Source organism: Plecotus auritus (assembly GCF_963455305.1).
Source record: "Plecotus auritus genome assembly, chromosome: 1".
In the NCBI taxonomy this organism is placed as follows: Eukaryota; Metazoa; Chordata; class Mammalia; order Chiroptera; family Vespertilionidae; genus Plecotus; species Plecotus auritus.
Genome location: NC_137770.1, coordinates 160,614,310 through 160,630,909, shown reverse-complemented (window position 1 = coordinate 160,630,909; position 16,600 = coordinate 160,614,310). Strand labels below are relative to the sequence as shown.

At 38.5% G+C, this 16,600-nt stretch overlaps 1 pseudogene across 1 annotated transcript; it reads left to right on the top strand.

The window, feature by feature from the left end:
- Positions 1–13,115: 13,115 nt before the first annotated feature.
- On the top strand, positions 13,116–15,434 carry LOC308241492 (glutamate dehydrogenase 1, mitochondrial-like; annotated as a pseudogene). Its single transcript has 2 exons — positions 13,116–13,261; positions 13,780–15,434. The product of its transcript is annotated as a glutamate dehydrogenase 1, mitochondrial-like (transcript).
- The last annotated feature ends 1,166 nt before the right edge of the window (positions 15,435–16,600 follow it).

Below are 16,600 nucleotides of genomic sequence, written 5' to 3'. Positions count from 1 at the left end.
GCTAGAAATGATCTGAGATATAATTTTACCTGGTCATCGATTTTTCTAAATCACTCTTTTGCTTAATTACTTCATGCAAGCTCTGTTGCAGAGATATGACTAAATCACTGTATTTCTTTGATTCTTCCTTTTGGTGCTGAATCTGAAAAAAAAAATTAAAGAAAATCATTTTTAGAAATCTACAGATTTACTTTTCTTTCTTAAAAATATGATTTCTCCTGGGTTCATGAATAATATGTGTGAATAAGGTTATGAAATGTAGTAGACAGGTTTATAAACTAGATGCCAATCAGTACAGACTTCAGGAATAGCGACTTCTTACAGCACCTTAAATTGACTTTACATTTTCACCACTTTCTTTCTGGAACTAAAATTCCCAAAATTTGTTAAAATAGAGGTTTGCCATATAAAATACTAAGTGCTAAAATACTTTTTAAGGATACATTGACCTTTTAGTTTCTAAAGGTGCCTTAGATATATTTTCACCAATAGTTCATGATATTCCAGGTTCTATTAAGTCACATCTTACTAAGGTAATCTTTGAAAAATCCCCATGCACTTCCCATTACCTTATGATGATAATCTTACTTGAGGATGAGATAGACTCTCATTCTATGTAAGCTTTCTTCCATAGGGTTCAATTTCTCCTTTTCTATTAAACAGTTTTCTCTTTAAATAAAGTGTCTTCTCTCTCATACCTAATAATAGATAACCATATAAATTGGCCGTACCTCCGCTACACCACAAGCCAATCAGGAGTGATACGCAAATTAACCCAACAAAGATGGCAGTTAATTAGCATACACAGGCACTGAGTGACAGGGGGCGGGACGCTTGCATCTCTGCCATTTCTGTGACACAGGCGTTCTGCCCCAACCCCCGTCTCTCAGGGCCTCTGGGCAGTGTGGGAAGGCGGGGCTTGAGCAGAAAGAGGCAGCTCCCAGAGGAGAAAGAGGCAGCTCTCAGAGCAGAAAGAGGCGGCTATGGGGCCTGAACGAAAAGGGGCTGGGCCAGAGTGGAAAGGTGGTGCAGGCAGCCTGGGAAAGGAAGTCCATTTTAGCACGAATCTTCATGCATTGGGCTTCTAGTATTATATAACAAACATAAGTTTTACTTGATCTGTGAAGCTTTTTATATCATTCTATTGTCCCCTTTCATTAAGCTCTAGCATTCTTTACTACAAGGTCTCATCCACATATTCATATTTCAACCACTCATTCTTTTCTTTTACATAAGAATCTGAATTTCAATCCTATACTTGCACTAAAAAATTTTGAGGGTCATCTTGTTTACTGTAGTCCTGTAATGCTTTACTTCTCAGCAGCAACTGATAACAATGACCACATATACACTCTCCCTCTGGTCCTGTAACTGCAGTGCTTTTCTATACAGTAACCATGATGTCCAGTCCCCAACTCTTTCAATTCCTTTTTTATTTATCTTTGTCTTTATTTTTGCTTGTTTTGAGGGGAAGGAAGTGGTAGCATGGTTATTTGGTTATTTTTCTTCACCTGTTAAAAGCCCGTTCAGAAACTCCATACCTTGTTTTTTAATCTGATGGTCTTTGAATATTTAAGTTAATAACTTAAATCTGATGTTTTGAATATTTAAGTTAATGATATGGCTAGAGATTATATACTTGTCGTATGAAAATAAGTATATACACAATACAACAGAAATGAGGGTTTTCTAAAAGACAGAAAAATAATGGGATCAAAATAAGAATCCCTAAAAACAGAAAGCTGATAAGATTGAAACTGATAATATCAAATACCAGACAGATGTGGAAGAGAAATACCCTGAAAAAATGAATTAGGGAAACTCCAGTCTAGCACAGATAGAGACAGTGGTCACCTAAAAGGATCCTTTTATAACCTTTTATTATAGAGAATATCTAACAGAAACAGAAGAAGATAGAATATTGTAATGATCCTCCATAGTTCATCATCCAGGTTCACAATTTTCTTTTTTTTTTTCCTATGTCACTTCACTATTTTTCTTTCCATCCACATGTATCCCTTCTATGGCCTCTTCCATTGCCACACAATTCCTCACATTACAGAAATCACCACAATATTGTAAAGTTCATGAATTTTCTCTAGTTTTTTTTTTCTTTTTCACTCCATCCCTACACCACACCCCAACACCACCAACACCACCAACACCACCAGCAGACAAGTACCATATGATTTCACTCATATGTGGTATTTAATGATCAAACTGAACTACCAAGCAAAATAGAGACTGAAGTATAGATATAGAGCTGTCTATTTATTTTTAAAAATCCACTCAGCGATCCATAAACCTCAACACTTCAAAACAGATTCCCTAATCAACATTTCCAGCTTTGACCCCTTTACTAGGGTCATCTGTACTTTTTATTTCTTTCTCCCTTCTTGCTTTCATAGATAATATCCTCAACCACATACTCATAAACCATGAGCGATATGGATCACCTTTGTAGATAGCTTATCTTGTACATTTTATGTTGATTCTTATTGGTGCTACTTTGAGTGTAATAGTGTTATGTTCTGAATTTAAGGGTACCTTTACCCTTAGGATGTTGACCAACTTTCTCTGTCTTGTTTTTCTCTTATAATGCAAAAGTTTTCACAAGTGATAGATTATCAATTATTGGCCTTCAAAAATAATGATAGTTTCATATTCCATAGAGACCTGACCTGTGGAAGTTTCCTGAAGTTCTTTTCACTGGCTTACTCAACCATATTATTTGAAGGCTTGAAAAATCTAGAGCTAACTTCTTGAAAATTTAGACTCCTCACCTCCTCATTGTGTTGATCAAATATCTGGGTTTGAATCCCAAGACCACTAGTGATATAAAAGCATTTAATTTTATCCTAACAATAGTTAAGCTGAAATATTTTCAATGTATACAAAGACAGGCACCCTCATATTAAATAATAGACTCCACAGACAAATTTATACTTAGAAAGACAATATTATTCCTCATGAAGAAAATCAAAACAATATGAAATTAGGTGCTAACTTGTTCTGCACAGACAAGATGACAAGTGCTGAAAAAATGAGTTCAATGACAGCTCAAACAGTCAGAGTATGCTTCATGGAGAAGGAGAGATTGGGAGCCAGGTCTGAACAGATTAAGGATTAGGCACCAGGAACAGAAACTGAAAATACAGAATGGACAGCATGAGTAAAGGTGGAGAGATGCTGAAATCAGCCCAGTTATCTCACAGGATTAAAATCCAATGGCAGGAAAAGGAAAACCTATGTTCACACAATGATTTGTACACTCATGATTATAACAGAATTATTAATAGCCAAAAAGTGAAAACAACACAAAGGTCAATCAACTGATGAATGTATAAGTGGTTGAGCAGCACAATGAAATATTGTTCAGCAATACAAATAAATAAAAATATTGATATATGTTATAATATGGATGAACCTTTAAAATGTGACATCATGTGAAAGAAGCCAATCACAAAGGACTACAATTTGTATGATTGCATATATATATAAAATATCCAGAATAAGCAAATCAATAGAGACAGAAATTAGGCTGATTGTTGCCTGGTGCAGGGCAAGATGAAAAGTTGGTAGCGACCACTAAGAGGTGTAAGGTTTGTGTTCGGAGTGATAAAAAATATTCTAAAATTGACTGACATGACAGATGCACAACTTTATGAATAAGTTTTAAAATGTTGAATCATATAATTTAAATTGGCAAATTATATGCTATCCTATATAATAAAGAGGTAATATGAAAATTAACCCTCATGCTCTCAAAAGATGGCTGCTTACAACCAGGCCGACGTGGGGGTTAGTGAGGGATGACCAAATGACTGAACAGTAGGCTGTGTGGGGTGACCATGCTGGCGGGGGCGGGTGGGGGCAGTTGGGGACAATTAGGCTAGCAGTGTGGGCAGTGATGAGCGACTAGGTTGGCAGCGGGGGATGTGGGGGGGCAGTTATGGGCAATCAGGACAGCACACATAGGCAGTGAGGGGTGATCAGGCCTGCAGTAGGGGGAGGGATCAGTTAGGAACAACCAGGCAGGCAGGCGAGTGTTTAGGAGCTAGCGGTCCAAGATTATGAGAGGTATGTCTGACTGTTGGTTTAGGCCCGATCTCCAAAGGGTCCTGGATTGGAGAGAGTGCAGGCTGTGCTAAGAGCCCCTCCCCCCATGCATGAATTTCATGCACTGAGCCTCTAGTGTGAATTATTTCAATGCATTTTTTGAAATTTTCATTAGTGGATCTAGATTTAATTTCCCTAATTGTCTGTTGTGGGTGTACATATTACAATGATATGAATATTTCCATGCTTTCATTTCCACGTGAGTGAGAATGAAGGATATGCCTACTTCAATTGGTTACTATAATGACCTTCCTGTAAAAGTTATTCTGAAATCTATGGAATATTTATTCACCAAAGTAAAGATAGTACATAAAACAATTTTCTGGAACATTTCATTCAGCACTATCCTCTTATTTGATCTTGCTGCCTCATCATGATAATGGAGATATCACTGAAAATATTGTTTTGTAAGGGAAGAAAAGCCTTTTGCCTTCTGTGAAGAATGATGCATAGTTTTCAACATTCCTAAGGGCAGATATTATAAGAAAAAACATAAAATACGAAACGCAGAATAAAAGCCAGGGTTTAAGAAATAAGTGCACTATAAATATAATAAAAGTATAATAAATTAATCACAATAAAAGTATTACAAAAGCAGCCCGTGAATAGTAGTATCCTAAAATACTTTGTATTATTGAACCAGCTATAGATTAGCAGATGACATGCTAAATTTCATACATACTTCACTTCTGCTTTCATCTAATTCCTTCTGCAGCTCTTGTATTTTATATTGTGAATCCATAGGATGATGTGATTCAATCTTCAATAAAGCCTCTGTCGAAGATAGTTTTCTTTGGGCATCAGCCATTTCTCCTTGAAGTTGTCTCACAACTGCCTAGTAAGTAAGATATTTCTGTTACTGATTTTATAAATCACATTATTATTAAATTATGTTAATGATAGATAAATTCACATACGAGATGGGGCAAAAGAAGGTTTACAGTTGTGAGTAGGTTACTTACTACTTATAATATTACTCTCCATTCAAAACAACTATACACCTACTCTTGGCCCACCCTGGATGTATTTTGTTAGAGTCATATATTATTAACATAATATGTAACTAACCGTATCACTATCTAACTCAATTCATCTTCTTTTCCTCATATGGACGTGCTCTTGATTGCTTAATCAGGTTAAAGTCACAGAAAATGTAATCCTCCTGCTAATCAGTATTAGGTTACTTAGACAGTTGACTTAGCCCCACACTTAGCCTCTCCCCCTCCCCTCATGAATCTCAAAGCTTTAGAATCTACTGACATCTCAAAGAAAAATAGGTATGTAAGTGGATCAAGTGGGAGTAAATTCAATATTATGGAACATTTTCTCTTTTTATTTCTTTTTTTTTAACCAGAGGTTTCAATTAATGTCAGAGCTCCTGGAACATTCAATTTCCTGCTCAAATCCTTCCAACAGGTTCCTGTCTTAAAAGAAAAGTGAAGTAATTCCAAGGATCTTCAAGGCACTAGGTAATCTGGCCTTGACCTCCCTACCTTCTACACATAAATCCTGCCACCCCCCAGTAATCTGAAATGGAGATCCAATGCCAAATTAGTAGATCACAGAGAGCTACAATGCTCTCTGGGTTGGACAAACAGCTCCAAATGGTCGTAATTAGGCCTTAACATGAGATATGAACAAACTTTTTGTAAAACTATTCAAAGAAAATTGTAAATAGTATTTGAAATTGTAAATCAGGTACACATTTGCTAAAACTCATCACATTTGTCCCAAATTATGATTGAATGAAAAGTAGATGGCTTTGAAAGATCAAAAGGTCCTATGAATATATTACTTGACACTGAAATATTTCCAAATTTAATTCAAATTAGCATGAATAAAAGTAACTTTATGTCAATCTAAATGTATAAGGATCCAGTGAAGGAAAGATACTATGGGGTACAACATCTACACTTCAATTCATCTGGGAAATCTGAATTTGTCAAGAAAACTCATTTAATTAAATCTTAATTTAAAAATACTCATTTGAGGTAAGAGCATTTCCATTTATATGCTCCCTAACAATATTACAATTCAGTGACAGAGAGACTAAAATTATTATTCAATCAATATAAGACTTAAGCATTATCAATCTACATCTATTAGCAATCTGGAACTTAACCTCTTAACATTTAATGGGCAACACAATGTCTTTACTCAAAGCACTTCTCAGTCTAATGTTCATTTGATGAATACAATGTCTGCTTTTAAAATAATAGAACAAACAACTTTATAATCTATACTTTTTTTATATTCACCTGGATTCAACCGTAGCCATCATCAAATATTGCTCTGAATTTTCTTTGAGGAAATTTGAAATATTTATCTGTCTGGATACTTACATCTCTTTCCGCTTTATCATTTTCATAGTGATGCATGCTTTCTTTTAAAAGATGCCATTCGTTGATTAATTCCTTACATGTTTCGTTCAGCATAAGACCTTGCTTTTCACTGTTGGCTTGAAGTATTTTTATGGTATCTGCAAACTGATCTTGGATTTTAATGACTCTCTTTCTTTGCCTGTCAACTTTGTTGTGAGCCTGATCCAGTTGCTGTTGAAGCAACTTATTTTCACTATGCAGGTGAGATAGCCTCTCCTGTAAAAATTCCTGCTTTCCAGTGTCTTCAGTCACTTTACCTTGTTTCTTTTGATGCACATGTTCAATTTCCTTCATTTGACTCTGTGTTTGGCTTCGGTCTCCTTCTCCACCTTCTAAAATCAATGTCATTTCTCTGAGAGCATCTCTTCTGTGATGAAGCTCAATTTCTAGGTGATTGAATTTACTTTCCAATTTAGAAAGTTGTTGAGAATGAATCTCAATGTTATGTTTTAGGTTAGACATATCAGAGTTCTTTTGGTCCTGGGAACAACACCATTCTTCTTTTTCTTTCTTGAAAGCAACTTGTAGATCTCCTTTTGAAGTCTGACAATGCTCATGATCCTGTGTAACAGTAGCCGGTCTAGAACGATTTGAGTCACCTTCTGCTTCCAGTCTTCCTCTGTTTTGTTGTTCATCCTCCAGTTTAGTGCTTAGCATTGTAAGCTCAGCTATCAGAACTTCAAGCTGCTCATTGTGTTGAAATAGTGTTTCTGTTATTGTCTTTTGAAGATGGTCATTCTTTTCTTTGAGGATCACAATGTCATCAAAATATTTTTTTTCCATTTCCTGCATCTGATTTTTGACTGTGTCTAGTTCCAGTGTTAGCTTGGCAATTTCTTCCTTCAACATGTGATTTTCATGTAACTGACGTTTTTGTTTTTCATAACTATCAGAAACCTAAGAAAACCAAAGGAGACTTTTAGCTAACTCACTGAAATGATATATCATGATAGCCTGTGAAATTAATGAAGCCTTTATGTTTACAATAAAAAGGTTCAATAGGTGGATATACCTCATAAAAAATAGAATTGGACACAAACCTCTAACTTTATAAAAGCCTACATTCTGCAAATTTCAAAAATGGATTATAAGTTGATGGATTTTTTTAAAGGGAAAAGCAAACCACAAGTTACTGTTTAAGAGTCTCAGAATTGGAAACGGCTTTTTCTGAATCACTACAAACCCAGAATACATCAAGGAAAAGATTAATAACTCCAACTACACTTAAAATTTGAGGTTATAGATTGAACATATAGCTACCTCACATTGAGGGTATTAACCCTGCTTCTATTAGGAGAGACTAAATTTCCTAAAATATTTTTCAAAGATTATCTCATAGATATTCTACTTTTTTAGTACTTTCAGTAATAAATACTAACTTTACTAATAACTGCTCATCTAGGCACTGTCCTAAGCTCATCTACACCCATCTATGAACTCATTCAGTTATCACAATCTGGAATGGAGGGGTTAAAAACATAAGCAACTTCTGGATTTTCTCCAGGTCTCCAGACTCAAAAGTTGTTGCTCTTGTCCCAATCCACAGTTCTTCTCTACTGTGAATATAGAAACACAAAAGATGCCTTATACTTCAAAAAAGTAATGGTAAGATACAATTTATAGAGCTCTTCTTAGAAAATCATCAGATTATGTTGCTGCAATAACTTTTATTTCTTGTTCACAATGTTTAGTGTAATAAATGCGAAATGGGTAGAAATGCACTGAATTACTTTACTAAGAATAAAATAACAATAAATTGTCACTAAGTATATGTTACAGCATGGCATTCTCTTCAAAATCTCTTGTGCTAAAATGAGATAATACTATGAACAAATTGTTACTTTTCTCAAAGGTAGAATGACATGTAGCATATTACCCTAGAACCGGCTCTTCTTTTCCTCCTTACCACCAGTGGAAATGAAAACCAACCTCTCTATTAATATTACAAGGAAATGTAATGATTGCCATAATCTGGAGCATATGTTGTTGGTAGCAATACCTTTGAGATCATGGAAAACACATCAATTTCTATCGAAAATATTAAAAGCCTCCCCTTAGGATGAAGGCATTGTGAATGTCACTACTTGACTGGGAGAGACAAATAGATTTGAATTAAGAATATAATTTTATCCAATGGACCAAAAATGCCACCCCTAACACACACACACACACACACACACACACACACACAGAGATATGTATTTAAATTATCTATAGTTCCCATATGTACCATAGTGGATTTCACATATCTGCACAAATACTCACACACAGTTGTACATGACTATGTAAACTACCTCAGATTTCACTTTCTAATGAGCTCTTTCTAGCCGCTTTTGATTGCAAGGGTGTTTGGTCAGAATTCCATAGTTCTTGTTTTATTTTTTAAATACAATAATTATTGTAATATACTGGCATTCTGTTCTTGAGAAAGTTGCCTCTGAGTGTAATTTTGCTCTTCAGCAACCTAGGGACACATTTTCTTTAGTTTTTTATCCCATACCATTAACAAAAATTTCAAACCTTAAGAACAGCTCCTTAAAAAATTGTTAAAAAGCAGCCTTTTAAAGCATAAGCATCTTTTGCCTTCATGAAAACCTCAAATTTTAACTTAAGTGATCGCTAGATTTGTCATAGAGCAAAAATGCAGTATTGTGAAATAAAATTTGTTTATGAACATTTGAGTAATTCCATCACAGTCTCAAGGCAATTTAGCCTACATGTTAACCTTTTTAAAAGCCAAAATTAACATTGATGTGAATGGTTAAACTCAATTTATGGTCCCTTTCTTCATTTAGAAAACTTATACAGAGCATCAACTACATGCCAAGGATAGTAATAAATTACTAATTTTAGTCATAAATGTCACAGTTCATATTTTGAATGAGATACCATTTTGTGTTTGTTTTAAATGTAATACTGTACATTAAATCAAAGGGATACAATTATTCAGAAAATACTGTTAGATATAAGACATTTTTACCAAAGATAAATTTACCTCATTCCCTCTTACAGGCTTCAGGGCCATGACTTGTGTTCCTATGGTATTTTCAACTTTGGGGTTCATTTCAACTACTTTCATGGACTGCCCTTCTTTTTTCCTTAACTGCTTCGTATTTTTTTTATGTAACAGATCAGCTTTTCGTATCTTCTCTTTTTCTTTTTGTAAGGTTAATCTGCAGCTAAACACAATCAAAGCTGTGATCAACATGAAATGAACTGTTATCCTATATAATAATGAGGTAATATGAAAATTGACAATCACTCCAACAAACAAGATGGCCCCCCCCATGTGGACACAAGATGGCTGCCACAAGATGGCCAGCAGGGGAGGGCAGTTGTGGGCAATCAGACCTGCATAGGAGGGCAGTTGGGGGCAATGAGGCCTGCAGTGGAGGACACTTCGGAGGGACCCTGTTCTGCAGGGGAAGGCAGCTGGGGGTGATCAGGTCTGCATGGGAGGACAGTTGGGAGGGACAAGGCCTGCAGGGGAAGGCAGTAGTGTGGGAATAGGCCTGCAGGGGAGGACAGTTAGGGGCAACCAGGCGTGCAGGGGAGGGCAGTTTAGGGGTAACCAGGCTAGCAGGGGAGGGCAGTTAGGAGCAATTGGGTCATCAGGGGAGCAGTTAGGCGTCGATCAGGCTGGCAAGGGAGTGGTTAGGGGGTGATCATGCTGGCAGGCAGAAGCAGTTAGAGCCAATCAGGCAGGCCGGCAGGCAAGTGGTTGGGAGCCAGAAGTCCTGGATTGTGAGAGGGATGTTCGACTGCCCGTTTAGGCCTGACATTTTGGAAGAAGCTCAATTACCCTTTGAAAAAGATGTGCCAATTTCATCTACAGTACTGCATGAGAATGCTTTTTCCTCCAATGGGAAAATACTGATTTTCTTTTTTAAATACAATAATTATCATTATAAGTTCAAAAAAATGTTATCTTATTGTTTGTTGATTTGCATTTTCTGATTACAGAGCAAGATTCACTCTAGCATAAATATAAAATTTGTTCATCATGAATATTAGCTCAAATTGGAATTTGTTTTACAGGAAAATAATTACCTACTGTTAAATACTGCTATAAGCTTACCTATCAGAATCTTCATTCTGCACAATAGGAAACCGGTGCTTATCACTTTGTTCACTGTTGTTTTTCTGTCTCACACCAACACTGTCAGTGTCATCATTAGCCACATCAAACATGTTTCCTGACTCTTCCTGGTTACTAATTTTCTGTTCCTTCTTTTCTTCAACCTTTGATGAAAGTTTGATATTAAGGATGTTGTTACTACCTTACACATTAAGAAGACTGTGTTTTCACTACTTTTATCATTTGGCTTTATCATTTAGCTTTGCTATTACATTATTCATTAAGAAGACTATGTTTTAATTAATTTTATCATTTGGTTGCTGGTTATCAGTTTGTTCACTGTTACTTTGCAGACTCAGTCCATCAGTGTCAGTGTTATCATGATCACCATCATACATGTTTCCTGACACTTCCCTTTTACTACATTTCTGTTCCTTCTTTTCTTCAACCTTTGATGAAAGATTTATATGAAGGATATTGTTATTACCTTATTCATTTAAAAGACTGTGGCATTACCTCTAAAAATAGGAAGAAGACAAGGATGCCCACTTTCACCACTCCTGTTCAACACAGTACTGGAAAGTGCTAGCCATAGCGATCAGACAAGAAGAAGAAATAAATGGCATCCAAATTGTAAAAGAAAAAGTAAAACTGTCATTCACAGATGACATGATATTGCATATAAAAAACACTAAAGTCTCCACCAAAAAAATACTAGATTTTATAAATAAATTCAGTAACATAGCAGGATTCAAAATTAACACCTAGAAATCTATGGCATTTTTATATACCAATAATGAACTCACAGAAAGAGATACTAAATATATATATATATATATATATATATATATATATATATATATATATCCTTTACTATGGCAACAAAAAAATTAAGTTACCTAAGAAAAAAATTAACTAAGAAGGTAAAAGACCTGTATTCAGAAAACTATGGGACATTGAAAAACGTGATAGAGGAAGATATAAACAAGTGATAGAATATACCCTGTTCATGGATTGGTAGAATCAACATCATTAAAATGTCCATACTACCCAAAGCAATCTATAGATTCAATGCAATCCACATTAAAATACCAATGGCAGCCCTAGCTGGTTTGGCTCAGTGGATAGAGTATCAACATGCAGAATGAAGGGCTCCAGGTTTGATATTGGTCAAGGGCAAATGCTCTGGTTGTGGGCTCAATCCTCAGTAGGGGGCGTGCAGGACGCAGCCAATCAATGATTCTCTCTCATCATTGATGTTTCTATGACTCCCTCCATTAGCCTTCCTCCCTGAAATCAATAAAAATACATAAAAATTACCACCAGCATATTTCACAGACCTAGAACAAACACTCCATAAATTTATATGGAATAAAAAAGGACCCTGGAATAATCGCAGCAATCCTGAGAACGAACAAAGTTAGAGGGATCACAATACCAGATATCAAGCTGTATTACAAAGCCACCCTTCTAAAAACTGCCTGGTACTGGCACAAGATCAGACATAGAGACCAATGGAATAGAATAGAGTACCCAGATATTGACCCAAAAACTATTCTCAATTAATATTTGACCAAGGAGGCAAGAGCATACAATGGAGTCAAAACAGTCTCTTCAATAAATGGAGTTGGGAAAATTGGACAGATACATGCAAAAAAATGAAACTAGATCACCAAATTACGCCATACACAAAAACAAACTCAAAATGCATAGAAGACTTACATGTAAGACGGGAAGTCATAAAAAATCCTACAAGAATCCATAGGCAGCAAAATAGCAGACATATCTCCTCACAATATGTTTACTGATACAACTCCTAAGACAATGGAAATTGAGTAGAAAATAAACAAATGGGACTACATCAAAATAAAAAGCTTTTGCACAGCAAAAGAAACCATCAACAAAACAACAAGAAAGCCCACTATATGGGAGAATATATTGCCACTGATATTTCCGATAAGAGTTTGAACTTCAAAAGTTACAGAAAAATCATACAACTTAACAAAAGGAAGATAAACAATCCAATCAAAAAATGAGCAAAGGACCTAAAAGACACGTATCGAGAGTGGACATAGAGAAGGACAAGAGGAATATGAAAATATGCTCAAAGTCACTAATCATCCAAGAGATGCAAGTCAAAACAACAATGAGGTACCATCTCACACCTGCCCCACCCCCTTCTCAGGGCCCCAAGGAGGACTCTGGAGTCTGTGTTCCTGTCCCTGGTGCCCACAGGACCCAGACACCTGAAATAATACCCCTAAGACTCTACACTGACCCCTGTCCTCATTAGCCCACCACCCTCCTCGTCCAGGTCACGGGAGGACTTGCAGGGCCCTGGCGGCCATGATGCCTGAGAGGAGAAAGGCACTGACCTCAGGACCTTCCCCTCCAGAAGGCCAAAGAACCCGCCCCCTCCCCCCAAACCCCCAAACCCTCCACCCCCCACCCCTACCAAGCCCGGGGTTCCTCCTCACACTCTCCGATGTTAATTAAAGTCCTACCAGTTCAGTCTCCACAAGCAAGAAAAGGGTGTGATGGAGGAAAACGGCCGCCTCTCCTTCCTTCTCCTCCCAGAATGCTGGCAGCAAGGCGCATGCTCAGCAACAGACAAGACTGAAGTGCGCATGCCCGGCACTGGGCTTGGTCCCCATTGGGCTTGCACAGTAACTTGGGCCATGCAGTGAGACTTGTCATTTTCTTTTCTTTTCTTTTTTTTAATTTCTTAACTTTTTATAGAATTGGGCAAATTAAAATAGAATAAGTTAACAAGTGTTTTTTTTAAAAAAAAATGTTTTGTACAAAAATACTGTCAAAATTTCCTAAAAAGCTTGCAATACTAAATATAACTATTAGCACAGTGTCAAAAATGTTGAAGAGGGAAACAAATAAAAATCTGTGCTCCTGCAGCCTGGCCTGCATGCACCTTCGCCAGGGAGGCCTGGGAGACCATGGAGGAGGAGGAGGCAAGGCTCTAGGAAGGCTAGGGCCCTAGCCCTGCCATTCACAGGAAAGGTTGGCAGAAGCCCGAAGTCCTTGTTCCTGGGTAGGCAGCGAGTGCCCAGGGAGGGGACCGCTCCTGAGGGCAGGAAGCTGTGGCTTAAAAGGGAGGCCCTTGCAGGGCCATCCCTCTCTCCCATGGTCCCCAGCCTCCCAGAGAACTTCTCCTCAGCTCCCGCCATGTCCCACTGCCTGGGCGAGGCCTCAGGCTGCAGCCCTGGGCTCTGCTGCAGCTGACCAGGCTGTGCTGCTGGGCCGGCCTGGCCCTCAGGCAGCCCGCAGCCGCCACCCTGCAGCAGGGGCTTCCCACCACCTTCCTGGTGACACTACAGCCAGGCAGCAGCTGGCCGCCAAGACAACCCAACTTCTCAGGATGGTGGAGAGCTTCTTCCACCGCGTGCCAGCATCGTGGAGGACAAGCTGGTGGAGGACCTCAAGACCCAGGAGAGTGAGGAGCAGAAGCACAAGTGGGTGCGCGGCATCCTGAGGATCAAGTCCTGCAACCATGTGCTGTGCCTGTCCTTCCCTATCTGGCGCCATGATGGCTCCTGGGAGGTCACCAAGGGCTACCAGGTCCAGCCCCGCCAGCCCCGCACGCCCTGCCAGGGAGGGAGGTATTTGTTCCAGCACTGATGTGAGTGGAGATGAAGTGAAAGCTTTGGCTTCTCTGACTACATATAAGTGTGCAGTGCTTCATGTGCCATTTGGGGGTGCCAAAGCTGGTGTTATGATCAATCCCAAGAACTATACCGATGATGAGTTGGGAAAGATCACAAGGAGGTTTACCATGGAACTGGCAAAGAAGGGCTTTATTGGTCTGGGCATTGGCGTGCCTGCCCCAGACATGAACCCGGAGAGCGAGAGATGTCCTGGATTGTGGACACCTGTGCTCGCACCATCGGGCACTAGGATACTAATGCCCATGCCTGTCACTGGCAAGCCCGTCAGTCCAGGGATGGATTTCTGCTACTGGCTGGGGAGTTTTCCATGGAATCAAAAACTTCATCAATGAAGCTTCTTACATGAGCATTTGAGAAATGACACCAGGGCTTGGAGAGAAAACATTTGTTGGTTAGGGATTTGGTAATGTGGGCCTTCACTCTATGAGGAATTTGCATCACTTTGGTGCTAAATGTGTTGGCGTTGGTGAATCTGATGGGAGTCTCTGGAATCCAGATGGTATTGACCCAAAGGAACTGGAAGACTTCAAATTGCAGCATGGATCAATCGTGGATTTCCCTAAGGCAGAGCTTTATGAAGGGAGCATCTTAGAGTCCAACTGTGACATACTGATCCCTGCTGCCAGTGAGAAGCAGCTGACCAAGTCCAGGGCACCAAGAATGAAAGCCAGTATCATCGCTGAAGGTGCCAATGGGCCAACAACTCTAGAAGCCAATACGATTTTCCTGGATAAGAACATCATGGTTATTCCAGATCTCTACCTGAATGCTGGGGTAGAGGGGGCACTTACTGTATCTTACTTTGAGTGGCTGAAGAAACAAAATCATGTCAGCTATGTCCGTTTGACCTTCATATATGAAAGGGATTCTAACTACCACTTGCTCATGTTGGTTCAGGAGAGTTTGAAAAGGAAATTTGGAAAGCATGGTGGAACTATTCCTGTAGTACCCACATCAGAGTTCCAAGACAGGATATTGGGGGCATCTGAGAAAGACATTGTGCACTCTGGCTCAGCCTACACCATGGAGTTCTGGGGCCAGGGAAATCATGCACACAGCCATGAAAATAATCTGGGATTGGACCTGAGAACAGCTGCCTATGTCAATGCCATTGAGAAAGTCTTCAAGGTGTACCATGAAGCCGGTTTGACCTTCACACAGATGGATTGCCGCTGACTTCTTTACTACTCTCTTCACCTCTTCATCCGTAGACCAGCACAAGTTGACATGTAACCACAGATCTTTCTCTCATTGCTTATTAGACAATGGACAACATTCTCATGGGTTGATCCAAATGAGCCCCTTAAGAAAAAAGAAATTAAAGTTAGGGGATCATGTGCTAGAGAAAAAGTAGATGCCAGAGAGCCATTTGGGTGTATCAGCAAAAGAATTCAATTCTATAGATTACAAACAAAAATAAATGGTATTTCTCTTTATGCATTTTATTCTCCTAGAATAAAATAAGTACATGCTGCTGTAATAAAATTGCCTTTAATCACTTACTAAGCCTAACATTGACTAAGCAGAGAAAAACTATAAACACAATGAATGAAAAAGGTAATATTTTTATAACATAAAACAGTATCATTTATAGTTTATCAGTAGTATGCTGTCCAACAAAACAAAAAGCCCAATGGAGAGTCAGTTATCTTCTTTCCTATCACTGCAAAGCAAATGATGGAGCCTATTTCTGTTGTGTGAGACTGTCAGAATTTCTTAACCACACTGTTGACATATAATTCAAAGAATACAGTAACATCCTTATGTTAATTATTCGCTCTACTTTTTTCAAAGTCTATTGTGTTGACTGCTTGAACAAAAACTCAAGTAGAGTGTTCCAGGGAAAGAAAAAAAAAAAAAAGTTGAGCTCCCTCTTTGGAGTCTGGCTGGCAGCTATGAGCATTGCCAATAATGGCCAAACTCACACTGTCTTTGTGTCCCCTTCCAGAGGCCTCCCCTTCCACAGGGGCCTTTTGAATAGTAGTGTCCCAGTGAAGTGCCAGATATTATTTACGTAAGAATGAGCTTTTCCTGTTTTTAAACAATAACATCCTTTCAGTAATTTGAAGTACTTTGTAACTGCATGACTTAACCTGGTGATCAAAGAAGTTATTAAAAGTCTACATTTTGAGCCAAAACCGGTTTGGCTCAGTGGATAGAGCGTCGGCCTGCGGACTGAAAGGTCCCAGGTTCGATTCCGGTCAAGGGCATGTACCTTGGTTGCGGGCACATCCCCAGTGGGAGGTGTGCAGGAGGCAGCTGGTCTATGTTTCTCTCTCATCGATGTTTCTGACTATCTATCACTCTTCCTTCCTCTCTGTAAAAAATCAATAAAATATATT